At 34.4% G+C, this 16,006-nt stretch overlaps 1 long non-coding RNA gene across 1 annotated transcript; it reads left to right on the forward strand.

Annotated features, from left to right (window-relative positions):
- The first annotated feature begins 1,125 nt into the window (after positions 1 to 1,125).
- Positions 1,126 to 10,210, forward strand: LOC143387690 (uncharacterized). The gene is made up of 3 exons (XR_013089900.1): positions 1,126 to 1,208; positions 6,078 to 6,293; positions 9,994 to 10,210. It is a non-coding gene; the product is annotated as an uncharacterized LOC143387690 (long non-coding RNA).
- The last annotated feature ends 5,796 nt before the right edge of the window (positions 10,211 to 16,006 follow it).

Consider the following 16,006-nt stretch of genomic DNA (forward strand, 5'->3'; position numbering starts at 1 on the left):
TAAATTGTCTGCCAATTCTTCTTGACGAGGCAGGTCATCTGGGTCAATTTTTATTATTTCTTTCCAGTTTATATTAGGTGACATCTTGAATTCTTTTACTGTGCTCCACTACCTGTAACAAAACAGGTGCGAATTAGCATCTTCCAGGTAAAAGGAAATATTGTGTTTACGGTATAAATGTAACTCTACAATGCTTTAGCAAAAAGCTATAAGGCCCTTTCATCGTAAAACATACAAGTATGCAAAGCAGCCTTGACCAAAAAGATAGCTTTCCGCACCGGCTAAATGAAACATAACTTCTTTGATAAAGCTAATCTAGGTCAGAACAATCTGAGTCCTCTTCTCCACGACCCCAACACCGAAGCTTGTGAGCACCCGATGGTGTTTGGAAGGATGAAAATGATCCCTGATTCTGAGAAGCAGGAATCGAGGGTTTTAAAAGTGCTCAAATGCGCAAATAAACAACTGAAATGAGTGAAGCTGTGCCACAGAAACGAACTGAGGCAAGAAGGCTGGATTGCAAACCAGAGGATAGAAGGGGCAGGGTGGTGGCCAGGCTATTGCGTGGGATCTCAAGCTAAAGAAGTCGCTTTCAAAGAGACTACCGCTTAAGAGGCTCCACCCACCTAGACCAAGCTTGGCAACCAGGTATAGTTCCTCATCCACCGCACCCACCACGACGGGCCCCGCTGTGGCCCGTAATGGCTCCTTTTCGCCGTCCCACGACGACTTTAGGTCCCGCCAACTGGTCGTGAGCAAGATAACGCGGCGGCGGGGGCTAAGCGACACCAGTCCCCACCCACCCAAGGCCGGAACAAGGCCCCGGATGCCTGGAGAGCCTACATTTTACGACGGTGGATGATGCTTTACGCTTAGTCTTCACGCCCCGCTCCTGGACTCCGGGTTGAGGACGAGGAATTTGACCAGAGTGAGGACTCGAGCTTCCAGAGTGCAGGTCTACCTTGCGACAGTGCATGCTGGGAAGTGAAGTCACTGAGAGGAGAAGATAGGGAGTTCCCGGCGTGCAATGCGGAAGGCTGCGACGGTACTGGGGAGACGAGGGAAAGACCGGGAGGCGCGGTGGCTGAAGTGTGTCCTCGCCGGTGGCCTGAAGGAGATAGAACATGACTGTGTCTTCGATGGCGTCAATCGCTGGGCCGCTCTTCTTGAGATTTCCCTAAGCTGTGCCCTGGTGGATCCGCTCCCAGGTGAGGTCGGGTTGTGGGTCAGTGGCTAGGGAGGAGTTGAGGGCTGCAATCCCGGTTTAGAGAAGCCCCAACCCTTGGGGCTGAAGGGCCTGACCCGGTTCTGGAGAGGTGGGAAGGCACCACCTTCTTTTTAAGCACGTGCAAGGGGCGCTCAGGGTAGTGTCTCCTGTAGAAAACGGGTGGGAAAAGTTTTAGCTTCATTTAATATGGGATTTGCCGTGATGCGTTGAAGTAGGGGCTGCGCAGCGATCATGGTTTAGGGCGAGTGAAGAATTCAGAGGACGCTGCATCCTCGACTCCACCGGTCTTATCCCCCCAGAGTACCTTTGCCTTCAAGGATTGAGGGGCTTCACGGAATGAAGACTGAAAAGGTAGTACGAGTGAAGGTTCTAGAAAGGAAAGGCAGTACTTATTTGGGCCACTGTGGGAGCTGGAAAGAGAAAGGCCCCCAAGATTCACCAGTACTGCTGCTGTCTCTTGGCTTGGTTCTTGAGGATGATAGTGCCTTCTCAGGTGTTTAACAATCTTACTTGTCCAAATTTTGATCATCTTGCTGCTTTCAACTATCTGTAATATAATAAGTAGGCAACTTTTCTTAGGAAGCTGAAGGCATGAAATCTAAGTGGCATTTCTAACTGTGTCGACCAATGTTTTCCCTTTCCATGTTTTTTAAAGCACATTTTTATGCTATAAATGACAGTAAATATTCCTTTCAAAAGTGGATAATAGACTGTCTCTAAACCGCGTGTTTGGGTAAAACAAAAACAGCTCAGGAAAAAATAAAAACATACCAATTTTGTGAAATAAATTTTTAAAATATTTATCAGATTTGTAGGAATTATTATGTATTTACTTTTATGAAAGATTATGTCAAATATATCATTTATTCTTTGAACCAGTCCAGTAAAATTAATATTTACATTGTTCTCACTTTTCATTTAAATGAAGAAGTTGAAGCTTAGAAAGGTTATTTCTCTGCTGTGACTTAAAAAATGTAATTAAGTACAGATCTTTCTGGCTAGAGGAATGACATACCGAGGCCTCCTCAGACATTCTGGAGAGCAATATTTGTGTACTTGCTCTTTAGACTTGCTGCTTTATTAAATATTACTCTCATTTTTTAACTTTCTTGCTCAAGAAATTGAATTGAATTCTTGAAACTTAAATAAGTATCTTTGTAATTTGGCAGAGATCAAAGTCAATATTTATCGATCACATGTAATGTCATGTATGTATTTACTACTGCATATTTCATATTAGGAATTTGTTATTTTTACAGCAGCACTTTGCTTTTATTTTCATTTATTTTCTTTTTACTCATGTATTAGATTTGTTTGTATTGGTCTTTTCTATCCTGCTTCCCTCACTTTCTCCTTAGTATTTATGTTCTCAACAATTCATATTGCCTGGTCTAATGGTAAGTTTTATTCTTATTTTTTTAGAAATGAGAATAGGTTCAGAGAAATTCAGTAATTTCCTAATAATGAATGAAGCTAAGATTGTAAATCTCAATGGCATTCAACTAAGAGCAAAGTCTTATCTTAAGTTTAATTCTTTAACTCATCCTAATATTTTTGAGTTCGTACACTGCACTACAGGGATACAGCAGTAATTAATTTTTCTGTGGTCTAGGTTCTTATGCTTTGTAATGTGTATCTAACTGTAAATGAGGAAATTTAACTCAGGGACAGTATAGGAAAAGGCTTAAAACTCTCCATTAATTTTCATCACTTTTTCTGCATCAGTTTTTGCCAACAGATATATTTATGTGACAATTTTGTAAATAGCCTTGTTACAGGAACACTTGCCTGGACCTGCCTCTTTTTCCTAGGCTTTTATGAATAGTTTTATCTAGCCAAAATCACTTGACAAGAAAGCCTTGCCTTTTATAATTGCTAACCAGATTCTGTGTTCTAAACAACTTATGTTCCTTAGATGTTACTTCCTTTTTGCTGACTTAACAAAAATATAAATGATCTTTAGAAATTTTGTATACTATTGTATATAGCAAAGGCTTTGTTTTACCTTGTTTTCAGGGAGAGGAATAAGTTTTCAACAAGAAGCTACTTGTCTTCCTTCGGCATGAGTAGACTAGAAAGATTAATAGGGTTCAGTGTGAATAGTCATGGCCCACAGCACATGCCAGAAGAGTTTTTCAAAGTTTAAGATAATAATAAAACACAGTAGACTACTCTTATTGTTAGTGATGGTATAATAATGAAATTTGGGAGAATAACTCAATTTCCAAAAAGAAAAAAATGAACTGGGAGGACTTAATCCTTTGTGTTAAGTATTGCCAAATTCATATAAAATTTTCCTATAGATTCATCTCCCCCCACTATACTATTAGATTTTGACAGAAAATTAGCACCAATATATTGTTGTTGGAAAAATTGTATTTTGAATTTTTTTTATGTATCTCATGAGTGATTATTAATTACAGTTGGATCTTACGACATTTCAGTTTTGTAAGTAATCTTAAATCAGTCATCCATTTAAACTACATGCACTTACAAGTGTTCTTATATGCTAGTTAAAAAACACAAACACAAATTCCTACAACTAAAAGCAGTGGTCAATTACATTGTTATAGTATGGCCTCCAATGAATCATGTACATCTCTCCTCTATCCCCTTTGTAACCTCTTGCCATCACCTCAACCTTTATTTTGCAGATGATTCTTAGGGACTATATTGACTTCACAACTGAGCACATAACATACACTAAGAGGACCACCTCTCTCCCTTTTTCTCCTGTTCCCTTGGGGAATGTTTAAAAACAAGTTACAATTTCTCCCACATTCATTTTGGATTCTTTCCCACTTTGCTTTGCAGTTGTCTTTATCTTTACATATTTACACCTGCCCTTTTTAAAAATATCTTCACTGTCATTAGAGTGTGGGGTCGGACAGGAGATAAGGCAAATGCTTTTTCAATCTCTCCACATTCTTCAAACAAAAGCATCATCAACTTTTTTGTGTGGATTAGTGGTGGTGTACAAGTCCATACCTTGAAACATAGTTAAGCACTTCTGGATTCAAGATGAACCCTATGTAATTTCTCTTTTAGTTGAAAACTGTACTTGCCCAAAGGATACAGCTGACTTCCCTTCTACTTTGTCAAAGAGGATTTTGCATTTTTTTTAAGTCTAGTACATTCTAAGTTCTTACTATCTGATCACAAAAATCCTTTAATTCCTTCTCATGTATTATACATTCTTTGTGTTTATGTATCCTTTTAAAGTTTACATCTGATTTTAAATCAGCACCTACTCTTCCTATACAGGTAGAACTTTTACTGCCGAATGAAGTTTTGATTTTATTTCATATTCTTCCTCTGACCTGGCCAGAACTCCAAAGATATATCTCAAATTTTAGATGGTTTGGCTCTGTGGATGGTGTATTTGTTTCCTATTGCTGCTGTAAAAAAAATTATCAAAAAATGTAAGAGATTATTAAAACTCATTTTATTATTTTGTATTTCTGGAGGTGAGATATTCAAAATGGGTCTCAGTAGACTAAGATTGTGGTATCAATAGGGTTGTTCTCCTTTTACAGGCTCTAATGAAGAATATGGGCTTTTTGTTGTTTCTTTGTTTGTTTTGACTTTTTCACTTTCTAGAACTGGACCGTTCATTGGTTTATGGCCCCTAACCAGAAATCATTTACTCTGAGCTCTGTTTTTTGACTTGTCCATCTCCCTCTTTGACTTGTTAAGGACTCTTGCCATTATATTGGGACCACTCAGATGGATGATCTTTTGAACTTAAAATCCTTAAGTGAGACTTTAACACCTGTAAAGTCTCTTTTGCCACCTAAAAGGTTCACAGGTTCAGAGGATTGGAACATGAATAATTTGGAGTGTCATTATTCTGCCTCCTTCAGGAAGTAACACTAAATTAATGGTAATGACACATCACAGGCCAGATAATCCTATTGTTGTTTGTTTTTTTGAGAGTACTTTCCAACTTTATCTTGATTATGAAGCTGATTTTTTCCCCAGGTATCATCCAGTTAATATAGTTCTTTCTTCTCTAAACTATTCCTTCGTTGAATCCTTTCTAAGCATTTTATTTTTATTAATCTTTTCTTGTATTTTATGTTAATTTTTAAAAAATTGTCATCTGTGAAACCTATTCGCCAGACTAAAAACTTTTGTTGTAATGGGACAAAGAAAAAAGTGATAAAGATCTGTGTCATAATCTCATATGCCCAAAGGGCCAAGCAGATAATATAAGTAAATAAATCTGGGGAAAGACAGGAAGAAATAGTAGGACTGTAGTTAACCAACTACCATGTAACTGACTTAGAACATTCAGGACAAGTATTTTTACAAGATTTTTGCCCAACTAAACTAGGTTGCAGTACCTCTGATTTAGATTGGGTTTTAGATACAAAGTACTAAATTGAAAGTTTCATTGACACTTTGGAAAAACCAATTGCTCATTGTTTTTTCAAGTATTTGTTTTCCCACAAAAATTAGGCACATCTGGAAGATCCATTGCTAGTTGTTTATAATTACCTTACATATATCTGCTTTCCAGGTGTTTTGACCTATGACAATTGATAGAGTTCATTATCCAGTTAGCTAGAAACAGATCAAAGATTAAGTGGTATGATAAAGAACTATACTAGGGGTATGAAAGCACTCTTGAAGAAACATTTAATTTTGCCCTAGGTTAGAAATATAAAGAGATAATCAATTTATGCTTCTTAGAGGTGAAAGGCATTTGAGTTGAGCTTTTCTCTAGAAGGATTAACATGCTTTATTAACACTCCTTACATATTATCCATCTACCAAATTGTGCTTACTTAAAAAATAAAAAGTGTTGCCTGTTTTATTTAATTTTCCCTGTTGTTGTTGTTTCCAGTTTTGCCCAAAAGTTCTTGTGGAAAAGATGGCTGATATTAATCTCAAAGAAGTAACCTTAATAGTAGGTGTGGTTACTGCATGCTATTGGAACAGCCTCTTCTGTGCTTTTGTTTTTGATGATGTTTCAGCAATATTGGATAATAAAGACCTGCATCCATCTACACCTTTAAAAACTTTATTTCAAAATGATTTCTGGGGAACTCCTATGTCTGAGGTAAGTAAATACTTATTATATGAGACATGATTTGTACTTGTATTAAATTGGGCAGGAAGTTGAAGATGTGATTACAGTGGTATTTGATTCTTTTCTTGGCTGTATACCTTCATTTACTTTTTAAAAATATAATATGTGTATGTGAAAACCAAATGTTTAAGGAGAACATTAAATACAAGTCTGTTTCTGGCTGAGTAGGTCTCTTTTTTTTCTGTCTTGTTAAGTCAGGCAGAAGAGATGATTTGTAATTGTGATATATTTAACCATTTTAAAATATAGTAACTTCAGTATAAATAGATTAGACTATAAGGGTAAAAATAATAAGTACATATGTTGCCGGTTTCACAAAATTATGTCATATCTCATATTTTGATTTTATATTCAGAACTTTAAAATTGTGTTCATTTTCCTGAAGATATTTTACTCTGCCTTTATTATGAAGGTCAGTGTTAGGCTATTCAGGATTAAACCCTTATCAGCTTGGGATCTTACAGATGATCTAATATTAGTTTTATTAAATACCTTGAGAAAAATAAATGAAATTATCTATCTAAAATGCCTATCATTTAGACTTTAAATAAATTGTTATTGAAACATATGTAATACTCTATTTGTTTCTTAGTCATTATTTGTAACCTCTTTTCTCATTCTCCAAATTTGAAAGCTTCTCAAAGGTGGGGCTGGGTACTTCATTACTTTAGTCATAAACATATAATAAATTTTTTATTACATAGGCTGACCTTATTTTCCTCCATCCTTCCTTAAAAATATTTTTGATATTAAGAGGAAAGTATGACCCTATTATGTCATAAATTATTTCTAGAGAATTTATTTTCCTCTATCCCTGCCCTTTATCCCCAAAGACTCTTAAAAATTTGTATCCATCTCCCCAACCTGTGCTGGTATATTTTATGATTTGAGTTGAGATTTTGTGGTTGAGATTTTGAACTGGAAGTTTAGCTGGCCAGATAAAGGAGTTCATAAAAAACTATCGTGTCATGGTGTTGATGCTGTTTTGTGGTTTTATTTTTTCAGCATTGCAAACTGAAAATTTGATTTTGTTCAGAGTGCCCAGAAGTAGGCAGACTATAAGAACTCATTAATATACTCAAACAGAATGATGAACAAACTAGAATAACAGTTTATTTATAATCAAGAATATAGTTTGAGGGCTGGGGATATGGCTCAGTGGTAGAGTGCTTGCTTTGTACGTATGAAACACTGGGTTCGATCCTCAGCACCACATAAAAGTAAATAAATAAAATAGATGTTTCTACAACTAAAAAAATATTTTAAAAAATAATATAGTTTATTTTATTTATTCCTTTATTTTGATGGACATATTCTCTCCTATCCTGTAGGTAAATGTGACACTACAGAAAATTTTTTCTACAGATTATTGAGTTGTTATATGAGGTTTCACAATAAGCCTGAAATTAGCACATCCAAATATCTAAAATGATTGATATTAAGTAATGATAGCTTGTAATGCCTGTGTACGTGTGTGTGTTCAGACTTAAAAAGAATTTTTTGCCAGGATACATTTAAAGACATATTTTGGGCTTAGGGCAATCTCTTGAGCCATATGAATACAACTACTACCTTATTAGGGACCTTTGGATCACTGTGGATTATCACTATGGAAGATCATTATGGTTCTTAATGATTGGATTATATCTTTAGTGGGTCCATTGTATGATTATGTAGTAGGATCCGTTTGATAATTCAGTGGATCACAACATTGTATCCTGGAATATGTTCAAAATATTTTAAAAATCATTACCAAGGCTATATGTAGTTACTTAGATATTTTTCAGATTTGGATGTGTACATATACATTGGTATTTTTTATCTTCTTTTGCTTGTACACATGTGTGATCTTTTGGTGATTGTTTTTGTATGGATTTGAGTAGTTTTTCAGTAAGTTATCCAGGATGTTCTATGGTATAGCTACAGCTTGGAACCACTGAGCTAATGAGCCACATACTCTTTTGGCATTTGATCAATAAAGTACCTTATATTAAGATAACTTTTATTATGGTAACCTCTGCAGAACTTTTTTGCCATTCTACGTTGAGGAACAGGGAGCTTATTCATTCATTATATTCATGCTTGTTTCTGCTGTCAACCAAATATCAAAAGTAATTCAGTTTTTCTTTAATATACCTAAATTTAATAATGACCTGATTTGTTCATAGTGGCCTTAGCTATTTTGCATTTTCACAAAACCTGATGTCTAATAAGAAGATTATTATTTGTGATAGTGGAATCTTTAGTAGATTTCTAATGAATTATTTAAATAATTAGTTATATCAATTATAAACCTTTTAGTTGATCATTACCTGTAACATAATGTACATCTAATAGAACTAACCAAGCAATTATGTCTCCTGCAATTTAATTTATGTATATCTTTCTGCTTTCTGATTTCTTTCATGTGGCAAATAAGTTTTACATATTTGTCATACTAACACTATAGGTACTTAGAAGGTTTCTCTTGTCTTTTTCTGCTTTCTAGTAAAATTGTTAATTCAGCACAGTACCTTACAATTTTAGATGCCTCAGGTTAAGCTTGAAGTATGTACTGGAATAACTAAGCAACAAAGAATATTCTAAATAGGTGGCATATCATAGAATATGTATGATGTTAAATACATCAATACAGCGATGTTAAAAATGTTCCTAATTTCAAAATAGAGAATGTTTGTTCTTTGTATCTACTGATAATCCTTAGTAAGGAAGAGTAAGGTTGAGTCTATACCTTTGTGACAGAGAAAACAGAATATCAGATGTAGAAAAGAAGCTAAGTGGGCCCAGGGTTGAAGCTCAGTGGTAGAGTGCTTGCCTAGCACATGTGAGGTACTGGGTTCAATCCTCTGCATCACATAAAAATAAATAAATAAAATAAAGGTATTATGTCTATCTACAAATGGAAAAAAAAAACACCTTTAATTTAAAAAAAAATAAAAGAAGCTAAATGTAAATATCCTTTACGTAAAACTAAAACCAAGTAAGTAGATAATATATATTTTTGAACTGTGTATTTTATTCTTAAATCTACTTTGATTTTGTCTTTTGATAAAAAGTGGTTTTGGTTGAATGTAACTTCTACCTTATAGAGAAACTAATTACTTGATTTCTTTTCAACAAAAATTCACCACAAAAGTTTTTATTCTTCTATTCCCCCCCCCAAAAAAAAACAGTTTTGCTGTTAATGTTACTCCCTGCATAATATTTGGATAATTTTACTTTAATATGCTCATATCTATCCATTATGGAAGTTTTTCATAAAATAACTTAAGTATCTTTTTGAATTATCATTATTCAAACTTAACTGGTAAACATTCTGATCTTACATTTCCTTTTGAAGATCTGGCAAGCAGTTGTATAACCTTTTGCATTGGTAATAGAAATGCAGGCTTTACAAAGAATCCCATATGACTAATGCCACCATTGTTCTACCTTTTTAAAAAATTTATGTTTTTAACAATCCACAGTCTGATAATCAATATATGAAAGGGAGGAATTCACCTTGTTTTTTGGAGTAAGGACATAGAAAAACAGAATATAAAGCCGTCTTCTATATGTTTTACAATTTCTCAGCCAAATATGAATATCCTTAATAGTACAAGAAATGATTAGGTTTTGTAACCTGAAAGACCAAAGAACTTTAATAATTAATGGTTGTTTTTCCTTTTAGGAAAGAAGCCACAAGTCTTACCGACCCTTAACCGTATTGACATTTCGCTTAAATTATCTATTCAGTGAACTAAAACTCATGTCGTATCATCTCTTAAATATGATTTTTCATGCTGTGGTCAGTGTGATATTCCTTAAAGTCTGCAAACTTTTTCTGGATAATCAGAGTAGCATGATTGCTGCTCTGCTTTTTGCAGTGCACCCAATACACACAGAAGCAGTAAGTAAAACTGTAAATTGATTTTATTTAACTGTAAATTGATTTTTAAAAATTATTTTATCCTACAAATCCCATATCATGATTATACTATCACATGTTTGCTGGGAGCCATTAGCCAAGTAGGTATGACAATTTCCTTGCCAGCATACCCCCATGTTTCTTTAGTGGAAGGACTCATGGAAATAGGACATTTTGCAGCGACATTGCATGTAAGGTGACCTTGCTCAAGGACCAGGGCGGATCAGTGTTTAGGGTGTTCCTGGGTTTAGGATAATCCGAGTTTAGGGCGTTCCCCATTTAGAATAGGGCGTATCCTGCTGCCTGAGTTCCCCTTGAGTTCTCAGGGGATTCAGAATATATATGGGAGACAGAAGCCCAAGTGGTGTGGATTTGGGCAGAGAACGTGGATTTCCCCAGAGCGTGTTTGTAGACAGCCGGTGTGAGATCAGGAATAAAGAATTGCTATTTGAATCTACAAAGCTGTGAGTGGCTCGTGATTTGTGCCCAGCCAGACTATGGCACATGTTCAAGAAAAAAAATTAATCAGGATTTTAATCCAAGTATTTATAGACTGTTAAATTAGTATAGGTCTTAACTCCCTCAAGTACAAAATCTGCAAACTGCATCAACTTTTTACATTTAGAATAGTTTTGGAGCTATAACATTTATTCATTCAAGAATATATGATATGTCTAATCTCTTAACTTGAGTAATGTAGAGGTATAGTTCTTTTTCTTTGCTAATGGTTTTCTATCGATATTGATTTTAAATACAATTTGTCAACTTGTCAATTTTGTATTTTAAAGGTTAGAAAATAGTAAGGCAAATTCAAGGGCTGAGAATACATCAAAGTAGCTGAACAGGCATCCTAACAAATGATGATACTCAGGAGCTTTATATTGCTGTTGCCATGTGTTTCAAAATCATGAGCCATCTCTGCTATTGCCAGTATTATCCATCAGTCCCTTCCTACCAAGAAACACACAAGCTATTATTTCATTTTTCTTGGTTGCTTTAAAATTCCACATTTGCCTCCCAGCAAGAGCTAAGAATATTATGTTCAGTTGCTTTGTTACAAGTTTTCCTTCGAAGCAAAAGTTAATTTGTGTTTTAAAGGAAGATCATGTCTCTCCCATATAACTTCTTAAACCACATGGTATCTAGCCAAATAATTTTTCCATATGTTTACAAAAGGGATAGATTTGTTTTAAAATTTTATCGTGAGTTCAGAATGCTCCAAAGGAAAAGCTTTGAGAGTTTTATATACATTTTTTTAAAGGTCTTTTGAAAATTTATTGTCCTTTTATTTTGCAGATTTATTGACATATGGCTTACTAAGTTTATGATACCTTTACTTTTAAAATGTTCATATTTTAAGTAAATATATAAAAAGTACTTAGCTTTTTTAGAGAATTTTTCTGAATGTTGTCCTTAAATTTGTAAGATATTATCAGTAAAAATATGCAGCATCTCTATACTAGTTTTACAACTTTCTGGGAATCTATAATTATTTCAAAGCAAGTTAAAATAATCATAAAAGAACTGTTAAAAAGGGTCACTGATTTCCATATATGGAAAATACATAAATTCACCATCTGAGGGCACTCAAAGAATGTTTACAAAACAGAAACATGCTTTTGAAGTGTTATGGGACTTTAGTTTCCAGCTTAAATGTTTGTTACTATTATATACAGTAAATTTTCAAGATATATTTCATTAATACAAACCCAACTCTTTCCCTTTTTAGGTAACTGGTGTCGTAGGAAGAGCAGAACTACTGTCATCTATCTTTTTTCTTGCAGCATTTTTGTCATATACCAAATCAAAAGGACCAGATAATACCATAGGTAAGTGCCTGACATTTGATTTTTATTTCTGTCACTATAAAACTGTATCAGATAAGTTTTATTTACTGCAAGTGCTTCTTATAAAATATTATTGCCACATTGGGTTTATCCGTGTGTATTGTTCTGCCTTAGTACACATCGAAATACGAAGTATATAACATTGCAAATATTTTTTTTTAATTTATGTATATTTTGTATTTTATCATGAGCCATTAGGTTCTATATTATCTAATATTGAAAACCAAATTATATCCTATAAAACTAGGATATAATTAGAATCAGGCCAAATTGTTTTGTTATTTGTTAAGAACAAAACAAAACAAAAAGGTACCAATGCTTCAGTTAGGCAACATTAAAAGCCTGCTAGAGTTTGACTTTTATGTGTGTTGATTATACTTCAGTTATTTATTGAGCCCCTACCATGTGTTCTTCTTTGGAATGTATTTTGTATATATTAGCTCAGTAGTCTTAATGATGCTTGGCATCGTTAGAAAAAAAAGTTCAGGCAATAAAAATGATTTTTTTTTTTTTTTAAGAGCGCAGAAACTGAGGGCACGAAAAGGACTTCATGTAGAGTTTTTTTTTTTTTTTAAGTTGTCAGTGGCCTTTATCTTATTTATTTATTTATTTATTTATTTATTTATTTATATGTGGTGCTTAGAATTGAACACAGTGCTTCACACATGCCAAGCAAGCGCTCTGCCACTGAGCCACAACCCCAACCCCTTCATATAGTTGTCTTAACCTTTATTTGATTAAAGTTTTTTTTTCCTTAGTTCCTAGGGGATTTTCTCACTATTGTCCCAATATACTCATGATAAGCATCCTAATTTTGTGTGTTTGGAAAATAAGGTTAAAAAACAATTTAGCCAAACAACTTAGTAACTTTTAGATATGTGATATGAATAGATTTGCCTTTTACTGCTATGTATAATACCTTCTTGAAATAGCTTGAGTGACAGCATAGCATAGTGGTAAAAGTATGGACTTGAGAGTATGTTTTCAAATTCCACTTTCACCATTTATTTACTAGCGCTATTTACTACCTTGGACAAATTACCTTTGTGCTTTAGTTTTCTCATTTGTAAAATGTGGTTAATAATAACTTTACCTATGCAGTCCATCATCCAGTAAGAGGTAGTTCAGCAATTAATATGGAATTATAAAACAGTTTTATTAAGTGCCTCTAAAACAAAGCATGAATGATAGAAAAAATTCTGTGATCTTTAATACCATGATCAGGCTTTTGCCTACTTTTCTAACTATGTATCCTGCTGTTCTTTCTAATAATTTTACTCAGTTCTTTTACTGATTTTTTTATTCTTCATAATTCTATTATTTTTTTCTAGTTATTTTGCCTTGTGAGTTCAAGCCCCGTGTTCTCCTAAAGTTATCAACCACTTGGCCTATAGAAAATGCCAAGACTGCTGTGTTTCTATCCTGTGATTTTTGAAAAGTTGACAGGAATTAAAACCCAGGATGGAGAGTTCCAGGTTCTCCATACCACTGTTGGTACATATTACTAACAGTTCTATCAAATATTCCCTAAAGTCTCTTAAAAAGAATTAGCACAGAAAAGGACTAGTCAACCATCCCTCTGAATTTAAGAGGAACTACATGGAAGTTACTACCTAAGGGTAATTGGTCACTTTGCCTCCCCACTTTTTTTTTGTATACAAGTTGTATCCCTCATCTATCCTCAGTTTTACTTATTTTTATCTTTTTTTTCCCCTCTTTAAATTTGTTTTTAACTGATGTATAATAAAAAATTCAAAATATTAATGGAATACCATGTGCTATTTCAGTACACATATATATTGGGTGATTAGGTTAAACATACCTATATTGGGAAATGTTTATCATGTCTTTGTGGCTGAGCCACAACCCCAGCCCTGTACTTTTCTTGTTAGACAAAAATCCTTTTGTCTAGCTTGTTTAGATATGTGATACACATTGTTATCTGTAGGCACCCTACTGTGCAGTTTAACACAGTAGAACTTCTTGGGTCTATCTAACTGCTACACCTCCCCCGAGTCTCCTCAGCCATTAGTAACCACCATTTCTACTCTCAATTTCCATGAGACCAACTTTTTTATATTCCAGATATGAGTGATACTATGCAAAACTTGTCTTTCTCTGCCTGACTTATTTCATTTAGCATGATGATCTCAACTTCCATCCATGTTGTCACAAAATACAGAATTTCATTCTGTGTATGGCTAAATAATTTCCATTTTTTTGCATATATGTACCATGTTTTATCCATTCCTTAGTTCATGGGCACTTAGTTTATTTCTACTTCTTGGCTCTTGTGAATAAACAGGGGAACACACGTGTTTCTTATACTTACTGATTTTATTTTCTTTGGATATATACCTAGTACTAGATTGCTGGATCATAAGGTAGTTCCTTTTTTTTCCATTTTATTTTCTTTTGATAATGTTATTTTTAATTTTTGAGGAGCCATCCATACTATTTTCCATAATGACTGTACTAATTTACATTTTTACCAATAGAGTGTAAGGTTCCCTTTGCTCCACCTTCTTGCTGGCACTCATTATCTTTTGTGTTTTTCATAAAGGCCATTCTTCTTACTGGAGTGAGGTGATATTTCATTGTGATTTTTATTTGCATTTGTGTGACAATTAGTGATGAACATCTTTTCATATGCTTGTTATCCATTTGTATGTCTTCTGAGAAATGTTTATTTAAAATCTGTCTTAAATGTTTTTTAGTGGGGCCTTTTTATTTCTGACTAAATTTAGAAATTCCTTATATATTCAATATATTATTCCCTTGTCAAGTTTGCAATGTGTAGTTTGCAAATGTTTATCTATTTTGCTTTTGTTACCTGTGCTTTTGGGTCTTGTCCAAAAAATCCTTACCCATTCCAATATCTTAATGCATTTCCCCATGTCTTCTTTTGGTAGTTTCATAATTTCAAGTCTTACATGTAATCTATTTTGATTTGACAGCAGGCCACTCCAAAGGAGAGGAGGACATCTCTCCTGCAGAGGTCAAGCCCCCTCTACTCCGATGTGACACTGGAGGGATGGGGCAGTGGGAAAAACCCAGGCCACAGGGTGGACAGGTGCCTGTCCCCCACTCACCAGCAGCTTTGGGCACTGAGGGTGGGTCGGGGTAAGCATTAGTTCTTCTTTAAACTTCTTGTAAAACTCTGCTGTATATCCATCCAGTCCTGGGCTTTTCTTGGTTGATAGTCTTTTGATGGCTTCTTCTATTTCCTCACTTGATATTGGTCTGTTTTGGTTGTTTATGTCATCCTGACTCAATCTAGGTACTTCATATATCCTAAGGAATTTATCGATGCCTTCACTATCTTCTATTTTATTAGAGTATAGGGTTTCAAAATAATTTTTAATTATCTTCTGTATTTCTGAATTGTCTGTTGTGATATTGCCTTTTTCATCCCGTAAGCTAGTAATTTGGGTTCTGTCTCTTCTTCTCTTTGTTAGCGTGGCTAGTGGTCTATCAATGTTATTTATTTTTTCAAAGAACTAACTTTTAGTTTTGTCAATTTTTTTGATTGTTTCTTTTGGTTCGATTTCATTGATTTCAGCTCTAATTTTAATTATTTCTTGCCTTCTACTGTATTTGCTGCTGATTTGTTCTTCTTTTTCTAAGGCTTCGAGGTGTAGTGTGAGGTCATTTATTTGTTGGCTTTTCCTTCTTTTAAAGAATGAACTCTATGAAATGAATTTTCCACTTAGTACTGCTTTCATAGTGTCCCAAAGATTTCGATATGTTGTGTCTGAGTTTTCGTCTTGAGTTTTCTTTCTTCTAATTGCTCTGGCCACTGTTTCGAGAACTATGTTGAACAGAAGTGGTGAGAGAGGGCATCCCTGTCTTGTTCCAGATTTTAGAGGGAATGTGCCAAGGATGTTTTGAAGAACTGGTTGTCTAGCTGCAAATTCTTTTAACTTTTG

This window comes from Callospermophilus lateralis, unplaced genomic scaffold (genome assembly GCF_048772815.1).
Source record: "Callospermophilus lateralis isolate mCalLat2 unplaced genomic scaffold, mCalLat2.hap1 Scaffold_148, whole genome shotgun sequence".
NCBI lineage: Eukaryota > Metazoa > Chordata > Mammalia > Rodentia > Sciuridae > Callospermophilus > Callospermophilus lateralis.